The sequence below is a fragment of the Triticum urartu genome, chromosome 3A, assembly GCF_056163025.1.
Source record: "Triticum urartu cultivar PI428250 chromosome 3A, HENAU_Tu73, whole genome shotgun sequence".
NCBI lineage: Eukaryota > Viridiplantae > Streptophyta > Magnoliopsida > Poales > Poaceae > Triticum > Triticum urartu.
In genome coordinates, this window is record NC_141875.1 from 12,093,110 (window position 1) to 12,114,119 (window position 21,010).

Here is a 21,010-nt window from a genome sequence, read left to right on the forward strand (position 1 = left end):
GTGGGCATGGCCATGCCTACAACCCCGAGGAGACCCAAAGTCAGGATGGCCGCGCCCAGTACGTGCCCGATGAAGAGGCCGACGACCGTGCTGACTACGACCATGGTGACTCGTGGCATGAAGATGATGACATCTATGTCGAAGGTGACGGTGATGAAGAAGAAGGCAATGACGTTGATATTAGTGGCGAGCCATTGTTCATCGACGAGCTCACCCAAAGAGCGGAAGCACAAAAGAAGAGGAAGAGCATTCGCACGGGTTCATACACACAAGATGAGGACAAGTTGATTTGCTAAGCTTGGATGGAGATTAGCCAAGATCCGAGGACCGACGCGCAACAAAAGGGCATTGTTTTTTGGATGAGAGTCCACAAAACATTCCATGAAAGGAAGATATTTAAGCCCTACCAATTTACAAGCAACCGTGGCATCGGCTTGATTCAAAAGAGATGGTTGTTCATCCAATAAGAGTGCAACAAGTATTGCGCCGCATTTGAGAGCGTTGAAGCACGGCCCGTGAGTGGTCTCGGCGTTAGGGACATGGTATGCTCTCCTCTTCCTAGCCCTTTCCTTGCTACGACCATGACACTTCGGCCGTGTATATGTTTGCATGTTCACTTGTTGTTGATCATGTGATTTAGGCATTTCAATCTTTGGAGGCATTCAAGGCCCGGCACAATGACAAGCCATTCACTCTTACGCATTGTTGGACGATCATCAACAATTGCCCTAAGTTCAAGGACTAATACCATGAACTACAAAGGAAGATAGGACTAAAGACGGCCAAGTACGCCGGAGGTGGAGATGGCAAGGTCTTGAAGAGGCTGAGGGGCAAGACCAACTCCAAGGTTGATGACATACGTGATGCCTCATCCATGGCATTGCATGACACTTTGCATGGCATGATGTCCCAAAAGGACGTGAGGGACGAGAAGAAGCGGCAAAGAAAGGAGGAGCAAATGAAGCAATACCTAGACCTTCAAACAAAGAAGCTTGAAATGGAGGATGCGGCCAAGAGGAGGAAGATCGACATGAAGGAGGTGGCCCGGTAAAGGCAGCTCGACATCCAGGACAACAACGTCAAGGACAGGCAGAGGCAGCTCGACATCGAGGCCACGAACACCGCCACCAAAGCGAAGGAGGTGGCCCTTGCGATCATGAGCGTGGACTTGTCGAAGATGAGCGACAAGACGAGGGCCTGGTTCGAGGCCAAGCAGAAGGAGATGCTCGAAGCCGAAGGCCTGAACTAGGTCGTCCGATCGGCCGTGGCCGTTCTTTTTGGAGGCTGGCATGGGTGCCGCCCGCCTGCTGGGCCACTGGTTGTGTGTCGGCGATAAAACATTCATTTTGATGGCCGGCTGTGTTGCCGGCGAGGACAACTATTCATTTTGGAGGCTGGCTGTGTTGCCGGGCGCTGGCTGATGCCGGCGATGGACGTGTAGGCCGCTGGCTCTGTTGCCGGCGTGATGAACCGGGGCCGCTGGCCTGAACTAGGGCTTGACATTTGAAACGTTGCTTCTGCTTTTCTAAATAGACGCGGACAGGCGCGGCCACCGCATCCCAGGACACGCCCGGACATGACCCCAAATCGCTACCCAAACGGACAGAATCCGGACAAAACGGACGTCCGTTTGGGGTCGCGCGGTGGAGTTGGCCTTAGCTTTTGGCTTTTTTAACACATTACAGATGCAAGCGCTCATATACACGCGCATACGCTCACCCCCTATGAACACCTCCGAGAAACTGAGCCGTCATATTATCTTGAAATTTAAGAAGTCACCGTAGGCACCTCGTCGTCGACGGGAATGTCTCCTTTCACTGAATGCGCATCACCGAAAATCCTGAAATAAATTCAGGAATAAATGCGAGCACCAGGATTTGAACCCTGATGGGCTGAAGATACCACAGTCCCTCTAACCATCCAACCACAGGTTGATTCGCCTTGATGGCCTTGTTAGATATTGTTACTAATGGGATGTAGCCCGTCAGCCCAGAACTTGCCTTTTCTCCTTCCCTGAAAAAAAAACGACGAAGCTATGTCAAGCTTATTGCTGAAATCACTTAACGTTTAAGGTACTCCCTGCAAAGGTCGTTCCCACCTCCTCAGGGGCTGACAAATGGCAACATGCAATTTTTCCTTTCTTTCTCGTACATTTTTTTTGAAAACATTTTAGTATCATGCGTCCAAATCCTGAACTGTTTTCATCGTTGTATTCCTCACGTCGAGGTCTTCGAAACTACATCCCATCTTAATATGTTTCGACGATTTTTTTTATGAAAAACCTAAAAAAACAGGAAAAATGCGTTTTTTAGAGAATGACAACTGTACCTCTCGCGGAAGCAAACCTCTGCCTCCACAAGAGGCAAACTTGTGTCTCTCGTACAAGGAAAAAAGGGAAGAAAACACGTTTTTCACAACTGTGCCTCTCGTGAAAGCAAACCTCTGCCTCCACAAGAAGTAAACTTGTTCCTCTTGTGAAAAGAAAAAACACACGTTTTTCCCTTTCTGAGAGGCACACTATGCCTCTTGTGGAAGCAAACCCGTATCTCCACAAGAAGCAAATATGTTCCTCTCGTGGAAGAAAAAAGAAAACATTTTTTCCCTTTTCCGAGAGACACAGTTGTGCCTCCCACGAAAGCAAGCATGTGTCTCTACACGAAGAAAATTTGTGCTTCTCGTGAATTTTGTTTCCTTCCCGAGAGGCACATCTGGGCCTCCGGGAGAAGAAAATCCATGTCTCTTATGGAAACAGAAAAATAAACGCAATTTTTCCGCGCAATTGTTTTTCATTTTTTTTTCCTCCAAAATTTCAAGGAAACATGGCAAAAACCGAAGAGCAAAAAAACAAATACATGCCTTAGTGGGCCGGTGCATTAAATTGGTTTTGAGATGGTTCTATAGACCTGTTTTAGAATCTTCCATACGTTTTTTAATATGATTTCTTTATTGGTTTTAATTTTTTTTGTTTCATTCAAATACATGTTTATTTTTTAATATGAGGTATAAGTTTTTGTATGCATGGTAAACATATTTCAAATATATGACAAATGATTTTTCAAATACACGTTGAAGTTTTTTGAATGGTACAGAATATTTTTCTGAATTCTGTGAGCATTTTTATATTTTGTAAAAAAACATGAATATTTTTGAAATGCATGAAAATTGCTTAAAATGTCACAATTGTTTTGAAATATTTTTCTGAATAGTATGAAATATTTTTTTTGAATGACGATTTCTTTAAATGGCACGAGCATATTTTTAAAATACATGAACATTTTTATAAATGGTAAATAACCTTTGTTTGGAATTTATGTGGACATTATTTTACATTATATCAGCAATTGTTTAAAAATTTCATCAACATATTTTTCAAATATTTGAATATTTTTTAAATGATATGAACTTATTTTTGAATTCTATCGACATTTGTTAAAAGTTGCGCAAACATGTTTTTACACTGCATGAGCATTTTCTAAATGCTAGATGACCATTTCTAAAAATTAAGTAAAATATTTTTACATTTACAAAATGTAAATAAAAGTAATAAAAAAACAAAGAACAAACGAGGAACAGAAGAAACGAACACATGAACGATACTGGGTCCGCTCACTAAAACCATCCTTGAGGTAACAATGCATTCCATCTCACATCATGCAAGACATAGTTGCTCTATAAAAAGGGCACTTTTTTGTGTGACCTATAATCCACTTTGTTTTCTGCATAGAGTTATTTCCGTATGTTTCTTGATAACTTTACACCCTTGCTATCTTCCAGCTAACGGATTTTCAATTCAGCATCATAAAAAAAATATCTGTTCGATACTCTCAATTTCCCACACGTCGTGATGATCTTTGTATCAATATGTGGACTCAAAAGATACTAAAGAATGTAGATCTAACTGACACCAAATTGAAAAACCAATGCCTGTGTGTGGTTTTTTTTTTTTGCAGAAGGAAGAGGAATAAATGGAAGCAATATTTTTGTAGTACCGAGAATTCTTTTTATTTTCAGAAATAAGAGAAGATCAAATTGGAAGAGTGAGGGATAAATTAGATCATAATTATTAATTTGGTTGATTTGGAGAACTTTTTTTTGAAACAATCGTAATTGGTGAGAGGCTCTTCTTGAGAGTCTGAGACGAAACTACAAAGAGAAGAAATTGTGCACATCACCGGTACTAATCCAAATGACCAAGACAGTCCATATTCGTTTTTAGTAGTTCTCTCAAATGATCCGACTAATCTCCCGGTCTTACACCTTTGTATGTTGTAGGGGGATGTACCCTGCACCTTAGCCATTTATCGCATTAACTCGAGTTTTCGGGATGTTTACAACCTATATTAATTAACAACACACCTATCATAATTTAAGGGAATTCATCACATATAGATAAAATAATAAGTGCTCCACCAACTTTTATATGCGTGATTTTTAGATTATTTTCCCTTCATATATAACACTCGCTCTTCGGTCTTCTTGAGAGTAGATAACATGAGGTTGATTCACTTTGTTATAACTTGTCAGTAGCACTAGCTTAGTTCATTAATTATGTGCCAATTACATAAACAACAGAGGATACACATGAGAGAAGCCAAAAACACAAATGAGAACATTGGCAGGGAATAGGAGGCATCGGTAACAAGGGTGGAGCGACAACCTCACTTGTGACGAGGCTGAAAAATAAACACACGTGCCTTCTTGCCACGATGAGAGAGACCTTGAAATTGCATGGCTGGAAAGCTGAAAATGGTTGACATTACAAATTACCTCGTATGTTTCATTACACCATGCACACGAGAGAGCGGCTTGAGAAGGCTTTGGTGTAGCTTTTAGTTTCCTCACAATTAGTGCTGCTACTGCTTGGGGAAATCAGGAGGAAAATGCTTCATATACTTCTTACAATTTGGTCAATAGCACAAAGCGATGATAACTTCCAGCGCTAAGATGCACAGAAATTATTATATAGCAGATTTTTTTAATTACTACTGTAGCCAATTTCTCCTTGAAAAATTATTGCTACCCAACTGCTCTAGCCAAGTTCTTCTTATTCTTTTCCATATTTTTCTGTAAAGGTAAAACACCTGTGAATGTATGCGGCATACATACTCTCCGACTCTGTCGTTATTTAGTTCAGCCGCTGCCCGTCGTTGTCGCCGTCCGTGAGATTCCTTGGTTGATGCGGTGCGGTTGTGAACTCCCTCAATGGACATGTGGCCGCCCAATTCCTCGCCGCAAGGTCAGATTCCTAACCCGCCGGGCCAAAACCTTCTCGATTCCGTTAGCTCCATGGGAACCTCCCTCGTGCCTTGCTGATTAACCAGTGCACTGTGTGGGGATCTTGTCGTGAACGAGAGCCGTCGAATGGTGGGTCAAGGCTAATTTCTTGTAGGTACAACAATTTTGAAGGGCTTTGGTATAACTTTTAGTTTTATCGCATTTGTGTCGCTAGCAGCTGAAGAAATCAAGCAAGCAATGTTCTTACAATTTGGTTAGCTATGCAAATTAATGATAATGTCCATTGTCAAGATGCACACAAAAAGTCAATGTACAGCAGATATTTTATGTGGCTATGCATACTTTTGTACTCTCTTTTTTGTTCTTTTTTTTCTTGATATCTTTACACCTTGCTATCTTCCAGTTAGCTAACTTCTAATTCTGTATTATTCAAAGTTTCTTGCAATCCGATCCACTATGCAGTCATCTGGATGATTTTTTTACAAAATTTAGAATCAGATGCACGCGTGTGTGGTTTGATTTCTCAAGGAGGGGCATGAATAAATGGAAGCAAATTTGTGTTACGGTGTTGGACGATTTTTTTAAAAAAAAATTGGCAACAAAATTTCATTTCGAAAATGAGAGAGAGGACAAAATGAAACTACGCTTACATCCTTGAATGATTTTCAGGAGCAACTTTTTTTAAAATAAATCGCAATTGGTATGAGCCTTAGATGAAAATAAGGAAGAGAAAAGAGGGTACACATTCTAATTACTAATCCAAACAATCAAGAGAGTCCATCCAATGATTGCATGTTAGTCTGATGGATCCCTAGGGATCGACCCAATCCTGATCATGTATGGTTTTAGTTCTCTCAGACGACCATGCTAATGTGTGTACTGCTTGTTTGGCACATGGGTGGGTACGATTAATCACCTTCTTACACCTTCATAACCTTATAGGGTGAAAGCCGTAGCACCTTTGTGATTTACTGCATCATCTCAAGCTTCCAATACATGTAAATCCTATATTAATTAAGAAAAATACACCTACCCTAACTCAAGGGAATTTATCACTTACAGATAAATAAGTTCTCCACCAACCCTCACCTGTATGAATATTGAATTGTCCCCTTATAAAGCCACTCTCTCTTCACTGCAGTAGATACACATGTTGGGTGGTTTCACTTTCCTTTAACTTGTTGATAGCATTAGCTTAGATCATCACAAAGGTGAGCTAAAGAGGCAAATGAGCACATGACCAAGAATAGAAGGCGTCAGTAATCTTGGTGGAGCGACAACTTCATATGCCACGGGATCTAAATGATCATGGTATTGAGTCTTCTTGCCAAATCGAGCGATCTCTCAAAACTGCAAGGTTGGAAGGCTAAAAAAGTTACCATTACGAGTCATCACGTGGGTTTCATTAGACACTGTGCACATGGATAACAAGCAAGCATGAGGGCCTTCCTGTTAGGGAGAGCGATTTGAGCCAGTTTTGACGTAACTTTTGGTTCCGTCCACAATTTGTGTTGCTACCGCTCTAGGGATTCACAAAAAAAGTTTAATATAGTTCTTATAATTTTTTTGCAAAAGGAAAATTCTTATAATTTAGGGATAATGGTGTCAATCAATAATAACCTCCATAGCCATGATGCATAAAAAATCACCATAGAACGAGTATTTAATAAAAAAAACTACCACAATTGGTGGAACCGTGTCTACAAACTACCACTTTACAAATTTGTATGGAAAACCATCATTTTTTCGCTAATCTTTTGACTAAAAACTATCATGTATAAAAAGTGTCCGATTCGACTCGTTTAAACCCGATTATGACAGAATTGGCCCACACGTTAGAACTGAAAAAGTCAACACAGTTCAGTTCGACCGTCAACATACCCCACACGTTAGTGTCTATCTTCTTGCTCCTCCTATATCTCTCTTAGGCATTTCAACAAACACCTCATCTTCCTGCCCCACGGCGAGCACTAGTGTCGTCCATGTCGCACACAGGCTGCTGGAGTCGAGGATGACGGAGGCAGTGCGGAAGCAGGACGACGAGATATCTCTCACCCATCCCATGGCTTCGCCTTGGTCCGAGCTCCCACATGAGCTCCTGGGGCTCTTCGTCGTCCGCCTCCCGCTCCTTTGTGTAGGTGCAGCCGGCGCGCGCGGCCACGACGCCGTACGCAGCCGAGCACGCGCGCCTCGACGAGGAGCTACAGGAGTGCGAGTCCTGCCTGCGCAACGAGTTGCGTCGCCCGCCTCCCGCTCCTCCGTGCAGGTCCAGCCGGCGCAGCTCGTCAGCAACTCTGTGGGCGATGGCAAGCGGGAGCAACGGCAAGCAGCGGCGGTGGCGGAAGCAAGCAGCAGCTGCGGACGGCAAGCGGGAGCAACGGCAAGCAGCAGCAAGCGGCGGTCGCGCATGGCTAGCTAGCTAGCTCCGCCTGGCCGCAGTGCGTGAGCTAGCTAGCTAGCTAGCTAGCTCCGACTGCATCCGTCGTGAGCTAGCTAGCTCCGGCTGGCCACGTGGTCCCGATTGAGGCTGAGTGGACAGGGAGAAGTTACCACCACCTGAGGCTAATCAGGTTTAATTTTTGGCTAATCAATCATTAAGTCCATATGGTAGTTTTTAGTTAAAGATTAAAGAAAAAACGGTAGTTTTTGGCACAAATTTGTAAAGTGGTAGCTTATGGTATTTTTTTGTTAATACTCTCATAGAACAGATAAATTGTAAATAGCTACTCTTTTAATTCTCTTTGATCAGTTATTTATATGTGCCTATAGTTCTTTTTGATATTTTCACTCTCCATATTTTGATCTGAAGATAAAACACTGCCACTGCCGCTGTTGGGCCATGCAGTGGCGGGAGCCGTTCCATATAGTTTTTTTGCTTGATAACTTTACACCGTTGCTATCTTCCAGCTAACTGATATTCGATTTGATAATATTCAAAGTTTTTGTCAGTTCGATCCGCTTCACACGCAACCCGATGATTCATTATGAAATTGTAAATTAGATCAATGTGTGCGGTTTGGTTTCTTGAGTAGGAACATGAATAAATGCAAGCAAAATTTTATATCATTGGGAACAAAATTTCTTTTCATAATTGGGAGAGGACCAAATCAAAAGAGTGAAGAATAAATGAAACTGTGATTACGTCCTTGAATGATTTCCAGGAGCAACATTTTTTGAAACAAACCACAATTGATGGGAGCTTCAGATGAAAACATGGAAGATAGAGGGTGCACATTCCCACTATTAATCCGGACAATCAAGAGAGTCCTCCAATGGTTTCATGCTAGTCCAGGGATCATCCCCGTCCGTGGTTGCCCCCGATTTTAGTTCTCTGGATGGATCATATTAATTTGTTAACGTGTGTACTGCTTGTTTGGCACATTGTGGGTCCAATTATTCTTCCATAAGTCTTACATCTCTGTATCTTGTAAGGTGAAACATGTAGCATCTTTTTTTTTTGCAGAACGAAACATATAGCATCTTAACAATTTACTTAATCGGTTCATGCTTTAAGACGTGTAGAATCTATATTAGTTACGGAAATTACAACTACCATAACTAATGGAAATTTATCACAAGTAGATAAATAAGTTCTCCACCAACCTTCATCTGCACAAATATTGATTTCTTCCTTCATATAAGCCACTCTCTTTTCACAGGAGAAGATATATATGTTGGGCGCCGGCTTCACTTTGTTGTAACTTGTTGGTACCATTAGCCCATCAAATGGGTCGTAGTCACACAAACAAATGAGCACGAGATGAAAATAGGAGGCGTTGTTAATCGGGATGGAGCGACGATGTCGAATGCCACACGATCAAAATGAGTATGGTGTTAGGCCTTCGTGCAAGTCGAGCCGGATCTGGAAAACGTACGACTAAGGGTCTCAGAACATCTACCATTACAAGTCATCTTGTGTGTTTCATTAGACACTGGGCATGTGGATTAGAAGCAAGCACGAAGGACCTTCATGTTAGACAGAGAGAGAGAGAGAGGCCGATCAAGTTTTGACGTAACTTTCACTTTCATCAGAATTTGTATCGCCACCGCTCGAGCGCATCATCAGAACAAAAATATTCCATATAGTTCTTACAACTTACTTAATAAAGTAATAAAAGTAACCTTCATTGCTATGATGCACAAAAAAATGAAAATCATTATAGAACAGTTTAACTCTTAAATCACTACTTTGGCCAATTTCTCTTTGAAAAGTTATTTATATGTGCATGGAGTTCCTTTTGCCTTTTCTTTCTCTCTACATATTTTCATCTGAAGGATAAACACATGTGAATATAAGTGACACACGTACTCTCTCCAGTCCTGCTATTATCCACTTCAGCCGCCACCACCCGTCGTTGGCGGGATCCCATTGTTGATGCGTCCGTGAACTCCCCCGATGGTACACAATCGCCCAACTCCTCGCCGCAAGGTTGGATTCCTAACCAGCCGGGCGGAAACCCCGGCGCGATTTCTTGAGCTGCCCTGGAACCTGTGGGATCTTGTGGGGAATGAGAGGCGAGGGTTTGTATCAGTAGAACAGACAATTAAGAGAACAAGGAAGATAGAGGGTGCACATTCCCGCTATTAATCCAAACGATCAAGAGAGGCCTCCAATGGTTGCATGCTAGTCTAGGGATCAGCTCCGTCTGTGGTTGTCCCCGATTTTGGTTCTTCGGAATGATCATATTTAATGGTGCACTGCTTGTTTGGCACATATGTGGGTCCAATTATTCTTCTATAAGTCTTACATCTTGTAAGGAGAAACATGTAGCATCTTAGCAATTTACTTCATCGGTTCATGCTTTAAGACGTGTATAATCTATATTAGTTAAGAAAAGTACAACTACCACAACTAAAGGAAAATTATCACATGTAGATAAATAAATTCTCCAGCAACCTTCACCAGCACAAATATTGATTTGTTCCTTTATATAAGCCACCCCCCTTTCACGAGAGTAGATAGATATATTGGGCGGCTTCACTTTGTTTTAACTTGTTGGTAGCATTAGCCCATCGAGGGCATGCACATGATCAAAAAGACTATGGTACTAGGCCTTCGTGCCAAGTCGAGCCGCATCTGGAAAACATACGACTACGAGTCTCGAAACATCTACCACTACAAGTCATCTTGTGTGTTTCATTAGACACTGTGCACCTGGATTAGAAGCAAGCACGAAGGACCTTCCTGTCAGAGAGAGAGGCCTCGTCTGAGTTTTGATGTAACTTTCAGTTTCATCAGAATTTGTACCGCCACCCCTTGAACGCATCATCAGAACAAAAATGTTCAATATAGTTCTTACAACTTATTTAATAACGTACTCCAGTAATTAATAATAACTTCCATCGCTAAGATGCACAAAAAACAAATGAAAATCATTATAGAGCAGTTTAACTCTTAAATTGCTACCGTGGCCAATTTCTCTTTGAAAAGTTATATTTATATGTGCGTGGAGTTCTTTTTGCTAATTTTCTCTCTCCATGGTTTGGTCTGAAGATAAAACACAAACACGTGTGAATATACGTGACGCGCGTACTCCCTCCGGTCCTGCTATTACCCACTTCAGCCGCCACAGCCCGTCCTCGTTGTCGTCGGCGGCGAGATACCGTGGTTGATGTGGCCGTGAACTCCCCCGATGGCCACGCAGCCGCCCAGGTCCTCACTGCAAGGTCAGATTCCTAACTCGCTGGGCCGAAACCTCCCCAATTCTTGAGCTTCCTGGGAACACTCCTCGCGCTTCGCTGATTAGGCAGCACCCCATGCGGGGGTCTCGTGGGGAATGAGAGGCGAGGGTTTGTATCAGTAGAAACTGGTTATTAGATGCCGTGGTTGCCCTTTGGAGAGTGGAGGGTACCACCCAAGTTCATCATATTGATTTCAGTGTTACTTTTTTCTTGGAGACAAGGCTTAAAAAATTTCGGTTTCATCCTCGCCATGCATAATGTCCATTTTCTCCAAGTTTCTTCCTCTCATGCGCTGGCCCTCTATTATTGCTGTTGGGGAACGTTGCATGGAAAAAATAAATTCTACGCACACGCAATGATCTATCGATAGAGATGCATAGCAACGAGAGGGAGAGTGTGCCTACGTACCCTTGTAGACCGTAAGCAGAAGCGTTTCACAATGCGGTTGATGTAGTCGAACTTCTTCACGCTCCAACTGATCAAGTACCGAATGCACGACACCTCCGTGTTCTGCACACGTTCAGCTCGGTGACGTCCCTCGCCTTCTTGATCCAGTAAGACGTCGAGGTAGTAGATGTGTTCCATCAGCATGATGGCGTGGTGACGATGATGGTGAAGTGATCTCCGCAAGGCTTCGCCTAAGCACTACGAAAATATGACCGGGGATGTAAACGGTGGAGGGGGGCACCGCACACGGCCATGCAATTGTCTGGCGTGTGCTAGCCCCCCCCATATATATAGGTGCGAGGGAGAGGGGAGGCTGCCAGGAGGCGCCCCAAGTAGGCTGAATCTTACTTGGGGTCCTCCCCAAGTGGCGCCCCCTTGCCATATTTAACAGAGAGAGAAGGAAAGAGGGGAGGGAGGAAGTGGGAATCCTAATCCACACTTTCCTTTCCCTTCTCCCCTTTCGTTCCCCTCCTTAGGCCGGACCATATGGGAGGCGCACCAGCCCCTTGTGGCTGGTGTGTTTCCCCTCTTGGCCCATAAGGCCCATATCTTTTGCCGGGGGTGCCCGGAACCCCTTCCAGTGACCCGATATGTACCCGATACCCTCTGAAACACTTCCGGTGTCCGAATACCATCGTCCTATATATCAATATTTACCTCTCGACGACTCCTTGTTATGTCCGTGATCTCATCCGGGACTCCGAACAACATTCGGTCACCAAATCACATAACTCATATAATACTATATCGTCATCAAACGTTAAGCGTGCGGACCCTACGGATTCGAGAACTATGTAGAAACGACCGATACACCTCTCCGGTCAATAACCAATAGCGGAACCTGGATGCCCATATTGGCTCCTACATATTCTACGAAGATCTTTATCGGTCGAACCGTTATGACAACATACGTAATTCCCTTTGTCCATCGGTATGTTACTTGCCCGAGATTCGATCGTCGGTATCTTCATACCTAGTTCAATCTCATTACCGGCATGTCTCTTGACTCGTTTCGTAATACATTATCCCGCAACTAACTCATTAGTCACTTTGCTTGCAAGGCTTCTTGTGATGTGTATTACCGAGAGGGCCTAGAGATACCTCTCCGATACTCGGAGTGACAAATCCTAATCTCGATCTATGCCAACTCAACAAACACCTTCAGAGATACCTGTAGAGCATCTTTATGATTACCCAGTTAACGTTGTGACATTTGATAGCACACAAGGCATTCCTCTGGTATCCGGGAGTTGCATAATCTCATAGTCGAAGGAACATGTATTTGACACGAAGAAAGCAATAGCAATAAAACTGAACGATCATTACGCTAAGCTAACGGATGGGTCTTGTCCATCACATCATTCTCGTAATGATGTGATCCTGTTATCAAATGACAACTCATGTCCATGGTTAGGAAACCTTAACCATCTTTGATCAACGAGCTAGTCAAGTAGAGGCTCACTAGGGACACGGTGTTTGTTTATGTATTCACACATGTATCTAGGTTTCCGATCAATATAATTCTAGCATGAATAATAAACCTTTATCATGAATAAGGATATATAAAATAATAATTTTATTATTGCCTCTAGGGCATATTTCCTTCAGTCTCCACTTGCACTAGAGTCAATAATTTAGTTCACATCACCATGTGATTTAACACCCATAGTTCACATCGCCATATGACCAACACCCAAAGAGTTTACTAGAGTCAATAATCTAGTTCACATCGCCATGTTATTAACACCCAAAGAGTACTAAGGTGTGATCATGTTTTGCTTGTGAGAGAAGTTTAGTCAACGGGTCTGTCACATTCAGATCCATATGTATTTTGCAAATTTTTATGTCTACAATACTCTAGCTAATTGCTCCCACTTTAAATATGTATCCAGATTGAGACCCAGAGTCATCCAAATTGGCGTCAAAGCTTGCATCGACGTAAGCCTTTACGATGAAATCTTTATTACATCCACAATCGGGAAATATCTCCTTTGTCCTCTTAGGTAACTAAGGATAATTTTGACCGATGTCCAGTGATCTCCTCCTGGATCACTATTGTACCCCCCCTTGCCAAACTCATGGCAAGGTACACAACATGGCATACTTTATAGAACCTATGGCTGAGGCATAGGGAATGACTTTCATTCTCTCTCTATCTTCTGCCGTAGCCAGGTTTTGAGTCTGACTCAACTTCACACCTTGTAACACAGGCTAGAACCCTTTCTTTGACTGATCCATTTTGAACTTCTTCAAAACTTTGTCAAGGTACGTGCTTTGTGAAATTCCTATTAAGCGTCTTGATGTATCTCTATAGATCTTGATGCCCAATATATAAGCAGCTTCACCGAGGTCTTTCATTGAAAAACTCTTATTCAAGTATCATTTTATGCTATCCAGAAATCCTATATCATTTCCAATCAATAATATGTCATCTACATATAATATCAGAAATGCTACAGAGCACCCACTCACTTTCTTGTAAATACAGGCTTCACCGAAAGTTTGTATAAAACCATATGCTTTGATCACCTCATAAAAGTGTATATTCCAACTCCGAGATGCTTGCACCAGTCCATGGATGGATCGCTGGAGTTTGCACACTTTGTTAGCATCTTTGGGAAGGACAAAGTCGTCTGGTTGCATCATATACAACTCTTCTTTAAGAAATCCATTAAGGAATGCAGTTTTGACGTCCATTTGCCAGATTTGATAATCATAAAATGCGGCAATTGCTAACATGATTCACACGGACTTAAGCATCGCTACGGGTGAGAAAGTCTCATCGTAGTCAACCCTTGAACTTGTCGAAAACCTTTTGCGACAAGTCGAGCTTTGTAGATAGTAATATTACCATCAGCGTCGGTCTTCTTCTTGAAGATCCATTTATTCTCTATGGCTTGCCTATCATCGGGCAAGTCCACCAAAGTCCACACTTTGTTCTCATACATGGATCCTATATCAGATTTCATGTCCTCAAGCCATCTGTCAGAATCTGGGCTCATCGTAGCTTCTTGATAGTTCGTAGGTTCGCCTTGGTCTAGTAACATGACTTCCAGGACAGGATAACCATACCACTCTAGTGCGGATCGTGCCCTGGTTGACCTACGAGGTTAAGTAGTAACTTGATCTGAAGTTTTGTGATCATTATCATTAGCTTCCTCTCTAGTTGGTGTAGGCATCACGGAACCGATTTCTCTGATGTGCTACTTTCCAATTCGAGAGAAGGTACAATTACCTCATCAAGTTCTACTTTCCTCGCACACACTTCTTTCGAGAGAAACTCCTTCTCTAGAAAGGTTCCATTCTTGGCAATAAAGATCTTGCCTTCGGATCTGTTGTAGAAACTGTACCCAATTGTTTCCTTAGGGTATCCTATGAAGACGCACTTCTCCGATTTGGGTTCGAGGTTATCAGGCTAAAGCCTTTTGACATAAGTGTCGCAACCCCAAACTTTTCAGAACGATAGCTTAGGTTTCTTGCTAAACCATAGTTCATATGGTGTCGTCTCAATGGATTTAGATGGTGCCCTATTTAACGTGAATGCAGCTGTCTCTAATGCATAACCCCAAAACAATAGTGGTAGATCGGTAAGAGACATCATAGATCACACCATATCCAATAAAGTACGGTTACGACATTCAGACACACCATTACGCTGCGGTGTTCCAGGTGGCGTGAGTTGTGAAACTATTCCACATTGTTTTAAATAAAGGCCAAACTCATAACTCAAATATTTGCCTCCGTGATCAGATTGTAGAAACTTTATTTTCTTGTTACGATGATTCTCCACTTCACTATGAAATTCTCTGAACTTTTCAAATGTTTTAGACTTGTGTTTCATTAATTAGATGTACCCATACCTACTCAAATCATCTACGAAGGCCAGAAAAAATGATACCTGCTGCGTGCTTCAACACTCATCGGTATGTATTATTTCTTATAAGTCATTAGTTGGCTCCATTGTTCTGGAGAACGGAGTTTTAGTCATCTTTCCCATGAGGCATGGTTCGCAAGTATCAAATGATTTATAATCAAGTGATTCCAAAAGTCCATCCGCATGGAGTTTCTTCATGCGCTTTACACCAATACGACCTAAACGACAGTGCCATAAATATGTTACACTATCATTATCAACTTTTGTATCTTTTGGCATCAATATTATGAATATGTGTATCACTACGATCGAGATTGAATATACCATTCACATTGGGTGTATGAGCATAGAAGGTTTTATTCATGTAAACATAACAACAATTATTCTCTTACTTAAATGAATAACCGTATTGCAATAAACATGATCCAATCATATTCATGATCAATGAAAAACACCAAATAACATTTATTCAGGTTCAACACTAATCGTGAAGGTAGAGGGAGTGTGTGATGGTGATTGTATCAACCTTGGAATCACTTCCAACACTCATCGTCACCTCGCCCTTAACTAGTCTCTGTTTATTCTGCAACTCCTGTTTCGAGTTACTAATCTTAGCAACTGAACTGGTATCAAATACCCAGGGGCTACTACGAACACTAGTAAGGTACAAATCAATGACATGTATATGAAATACACCTTTGTTCACTTTGTCATCCTTCTTATCCGCCAAATACTTGGGGCAGTTCCGCTTCTAGTGACCAGTTCATTTGCACTAGAAGCACTCAGTTTCAGGCTTGGGTCCAGATTTGGGCTTCTTCCCGAGAGTGGCAACTTGCTTGCCATTCTTCTTGAAGTTCCCTTTCTTTCCCTTTCCCTTTTTCTTGAAACTAGTGGTCTTGTTAACCATCAACACTTGATGCTCCTTCTTGATTTCTACCTCCGCGTTCTTAAGCATTGCGAAGAGCTCAGGAATTGTTTTGTTCATCCCTTGCATATTATAGTTCATCACGAAGCCTTTGTAGCTTGGTGGCAGTGATTGAAGAACTCTGTCAATAACACAATCAACTGGAAGATCAACTTCCAGCTGAGTCAAGTGATTATAATGCCCGGACACTTTGAGTATGTGTTCACTGACAGAACTGTTCTCCTCCATCTTGCAGTTATAGAACTTGTTGGGGACTTCATATCTCTCAACCTGGGCATTTGCTTGAAATATTAACTTTAACTCCTGAAACATCTCATATGCTCCATGACGTCCAAAACGCCTTTGAAGTACCAGTTCTAAGCCGTAAAGCATGTCACAGTGAACTATCGAGTAGTCATCAGATCGAGCTTGCCAGACATTCAAAACATCATCATCTGCTCGTGCAGCAGGCCTTTCACCTAGCGGTGCATCAAGGACATAATTCTTGTCTGCAGCAATGAGGATAATCCTCAGATCACAGACCCAGTCCGCATCATTGCTACTATCATCTTTCAACTTAGTTTTCGATAGGAACATATAAAAAATATAGTGGAGCTACATCGCGAGCTATTGATCTACAACATAGATATGCAAATACTATCAGGACTAAGTTCATGATAAATTAAGTTCATTTAATAAAATTACTTAAGGAACTCCCACTTAAATAGACATCCCTTAAGTCATCTAAGTGATACGTGATCCAAATTAACTAACCCATGTTCCATCATCACATGAGATGGGGTAGTCATCAATGGTGAACATCTCTATGTTGATCATATCTACTATATGATTCACGTTCGACCTTTCGGTCTCCTGTGTTCCGAGGTCATGTCTGTACATTCTAGGCTCGTCAAGTTTAACCTAAGTATTCTGCATGTGCAAAACTGTCTTACACCTGCTGTATGTGAACGTAGAGTCTATCACACCCGATCATCACGTGGTGTCTCAACACGACGAACTGTCGCAACGGTGCATACTCAGGGAGAACACTTTTACCTTGAAATTTAGTGAAGGGAACATCTTATAATGCTACCGTCATACTAAGCAAAATAAGATGCATAAAAGATAAACATAACCTGCAATCAAAATATGTGACATGATATGGCCATCATCATCTCGTGCTTTTGATCTCCATCTCCAAAGCATCGTCATGATCTCCATCGCCACCGGCTCGACACCTTGATCTCCATCGTTGCGTCGTGGTCGTCTCGTCAACTGTTGCTTCTACAACTATTGCTAACTCATAGCGATAAAGTAAAGCAATTACATGGCATTTGCATTTCATACAATAAAGAGACAACCATAAGGCTCCTGCCGGTTGCCTGATAACTTACACAACATGATCATCTCATACAATAATGTATATCACATCATGTCTTGACCATATCACATCACAACATACCCTGCAAAAACAAGTTAGACGTCCTCTACTTTGTTGTTGCAAGTTTTACGTGGCTGCTACGGGTTTCTAGTAAGAACCGTTCTTTCCTACGGCAAAAATCACAATGGTGATTCGTCAAGTTTGTTGTTTTAACCTTCTTCAAGGACCGGTCGTAGTAAAATTCGATTCAACTAAAGTAAGATAAATAGACACCCGCCAGCCACCTTTATGCAAAACTAGTTGCATGTTGGTCGGTGGAACCGGTCTCATGTGCGTGGACATGTAAGGTTGGTCCGGGCCGCTTCATCCCACAATACCGCTAAATCAAAATAAGACGTTGGTGGTTGCTACCTCTTGAGCACTGCGTTGGATTTCCCCGAAGCGGAAGGGATGATGCAGCAAAGTAGCGTAAGTATTTCCCTCAGTTTTTGAGAACCAAGGTATCAATCCAGTAGGAGGCTACGCTCGAGTCCCTCGTACCTACACAAAAACAATAGCTCAACGCAACCAACGCGCTTAGGGGTTGTCAATCCCTTCACGGTCACTTACGAAAGTGAGATATAATAGAGATGATAAATAATATTTTTGGTATTTTTGGTATAGAGATGCAAAGTAAAAAGTAAAAGTAAAGTAAAAGCAAAGCAATAATAAAGTGATGGAGATTAATATGATGAGAAAGAGACCCAGGGGCCATAGGTTTCACTAGTGGCTTCTCTCAAGAGCATAAGTATTCTACGGTGGGTGAACAAATTACTGTTGAGCAATTGACAGAATTGAGCATAGTTATGAGAATATCTAGGTATGATCATGTATATAGGCATCATGTCCGAGACAAGTAGACCGACTCCTGCATGCATCTACTACTATTACTCCACTCATCGACCGCTATCCAGCATGCATCTAGAGTATTAAGTTAAAAACAAAGTAACGCCTTAAGCAAGATGACATGATGTAGAGGGATAGTTTCATGCAATATGATAAAAACCCCATCTTGTTATCCTCGATGGCAACGATACAATACGTGCCTTGCTGCCCCTTCTGTCACTGGGAAAGGACACCGCAAGATCGAACCCAAAGCTAAGCACTTCTCCCATGGCAAGAACAACCAATCTAGTAGGCCAAACCAAACTGATAATTCAAAGAGACTTGCAAATATAACCAATCATACATAAAAGAATTCAGAGAAGATTCAAATATTATTCATAGATAGACTTGATCATAAACCCACAATTCATCTGTCTCAACAAACACACCGCAAAAAGAAGATTACATCGAATAGATCTCCACGAGAGAGGGGGAGAACATTGTATTGAGATCCAAAAAGAGAGAAGAAGCCATCTAGCTACTAGCTATGGACCCGTAGGTCTGAAGTAAACTACTCACACTTCATCGGAGAGGCTTGGATGATGATGTAGAAGCCCTCCGTGATCGATGCCCCCTCCGGCGGAGCTCCGGAACAGGCCCCAAGATGGGATCTCGTGGATACAGAAAGTTGCGGCGGTGGAATTAGGTTTTTGGCTCTATATTTGATCGTTTGGGGGTACGTGGATATATATAGGAGGAAGAAGTACGTTGGTGGAGCTTCGAGGGGCCCATGAGGCAGGGGGGCGCGCCCTCCACCCTCGTGACCGCCTCGTGGCTTCCTTGACGGAGGGTCCAAGTCTCCTAGATCTTATTTGATGAGAAAATCACGTTTCCAAAGGTTTCATTCCGTTTGGACTCCGTTTGATATTCCTTTTCTTCGAAACCCTAAAACAGGCAAAAACAGCAATTCTGGGCTGGGCCTCCGGTTAATAGGTTAGTCCCAAAAATAATATAAAAGTGGATAATAAAGCCCAATAATGTCCAAAACAGTAGATAATATAGCATGGAGCAATCAAAAATTATAGACACGTTGGAGACGTATCAAGCATCCCCAAGCTTAAGTCCTGCTTGTCCTCGAGTAGGTAATTGATAAAAACAGAATTTTTGATGTGGAGTGCTACTTGGCATAATTTCAATGTAAATCTTCTTAATTGTGGTATAATATTCAGATTCAAAAGATTCAAGACAAAAGTTCATGTTGACATAAAAATAATAATACTTCAAGCATACTAACTAAGCAATTATGTCTTCTCAAAATAACATGGCCAAAGAAAGCTATCCCTACAAAATCACATAGTCTGGCTATGCTCTATCTTCACCGCACAAAGTATTTAAATCATGCACAACCCCGATGACAAGCCAAGCAATTGTTTCATACTTTTGACATTTTCAAAACTTTTTCGATTTTCACGCAATACATGAGCGTGAGCCATGGATATATCACTATATGTGGAATAGAAGGGAGGTTGTGGAGAAGACAAAAAGGGAGAAGATAGTCTCACATCAACTAGGCATATCAACGGGCTATGGAGATGCCCATCAATAGATATCAATGTGAGTGAGTAGGGATTGCCATGCAACGGATGCACTAGAGCTATAAGTATATGAAAGCTCAAAAGAAACTAAGTGGGTGTGCATCCAACTCACTTGCTCATGAAGACCTAGGGCATTTTGAGGAAGCCCATCATTGGAATATACAAGCCAAGTTCTATAATGAAAAATTCCCACTAGTATATGAAAGTGACATAATGAGAGACTCTCTATCATGAAGATCATGGTGCTACTTTGAAGCACAAGTGTGGTAAAAGGATAGTAACATTGTCCCTTCTCTCTTTTTCTCTCATTTTTTATTTGGGCCTTCTCTTTTTTATGGCCTCTTTTTTTCGTCCGGAGTCTCATCCCGAATTGTGGGGGAATCATAGTCTCCATCATCCTTTACTCACTTGGGACAATGCTCTAAAAATGGTGATCATCACACTTTTTTTTCTTACAACTCAACAATTACAACTCGATACTTAGAACAAGATATGACTCTATATGAATGCCTCCAGCGGTGTACCGGGATATGCAATGAATCAAGAGTGACATGTATGAAAGAATTATGAACGGTGGCTTTGCCAGAAATACAATGTCAACTACATGATCATGCTAGCAATATGACAATGATGGAACGTGTCGTAATGAACGGAACGGTGGAAAGTTGCATGGAAATATATCTTGGAATGGCTATGGAAATGCCATAATAGGTAGGTATGGTGGCTGTTTTGAGGAAGGTATTTGGTGGGTGTATGATACCGGCGAAAAGTGCGCGGTATTAGAGAGGCTAGCAATGGTGGAAGGAAGGAAAGTGCGTATAATCCATGGACTCAACATTAGTCATAAAGAACTCATATACTTATTGCAAAAATCTAGAAGTTATCAAAGCAAAGTATTACGTGCATGCTCCTAGGGGGATAGATTGGTAGGAAAAGACCATCGCTCGTCCCCGACCGCAACTCATAAGGAAGACAATCAATAAATAAATCATGCTCCGACTTCATCACATAACGGTTCACCATACGTG

The 21,010-nt window shown here is 42.0% G+C and overlaps 1 protein-coding gene across 1 annotated transcript in view; it reads left to right on the forward strand.

Moving 5' to 3' along the window:
- Positions 1-21,010, forward strand: part of LOC125542371 (peroxisomal membrane protein PEX14) — a 64,009-nt gene that overhangs the window by 15,327 nt on the left and 27,672 nt on the right. The gene's annotated exons all lie outside the window — the stretch shown is intronic.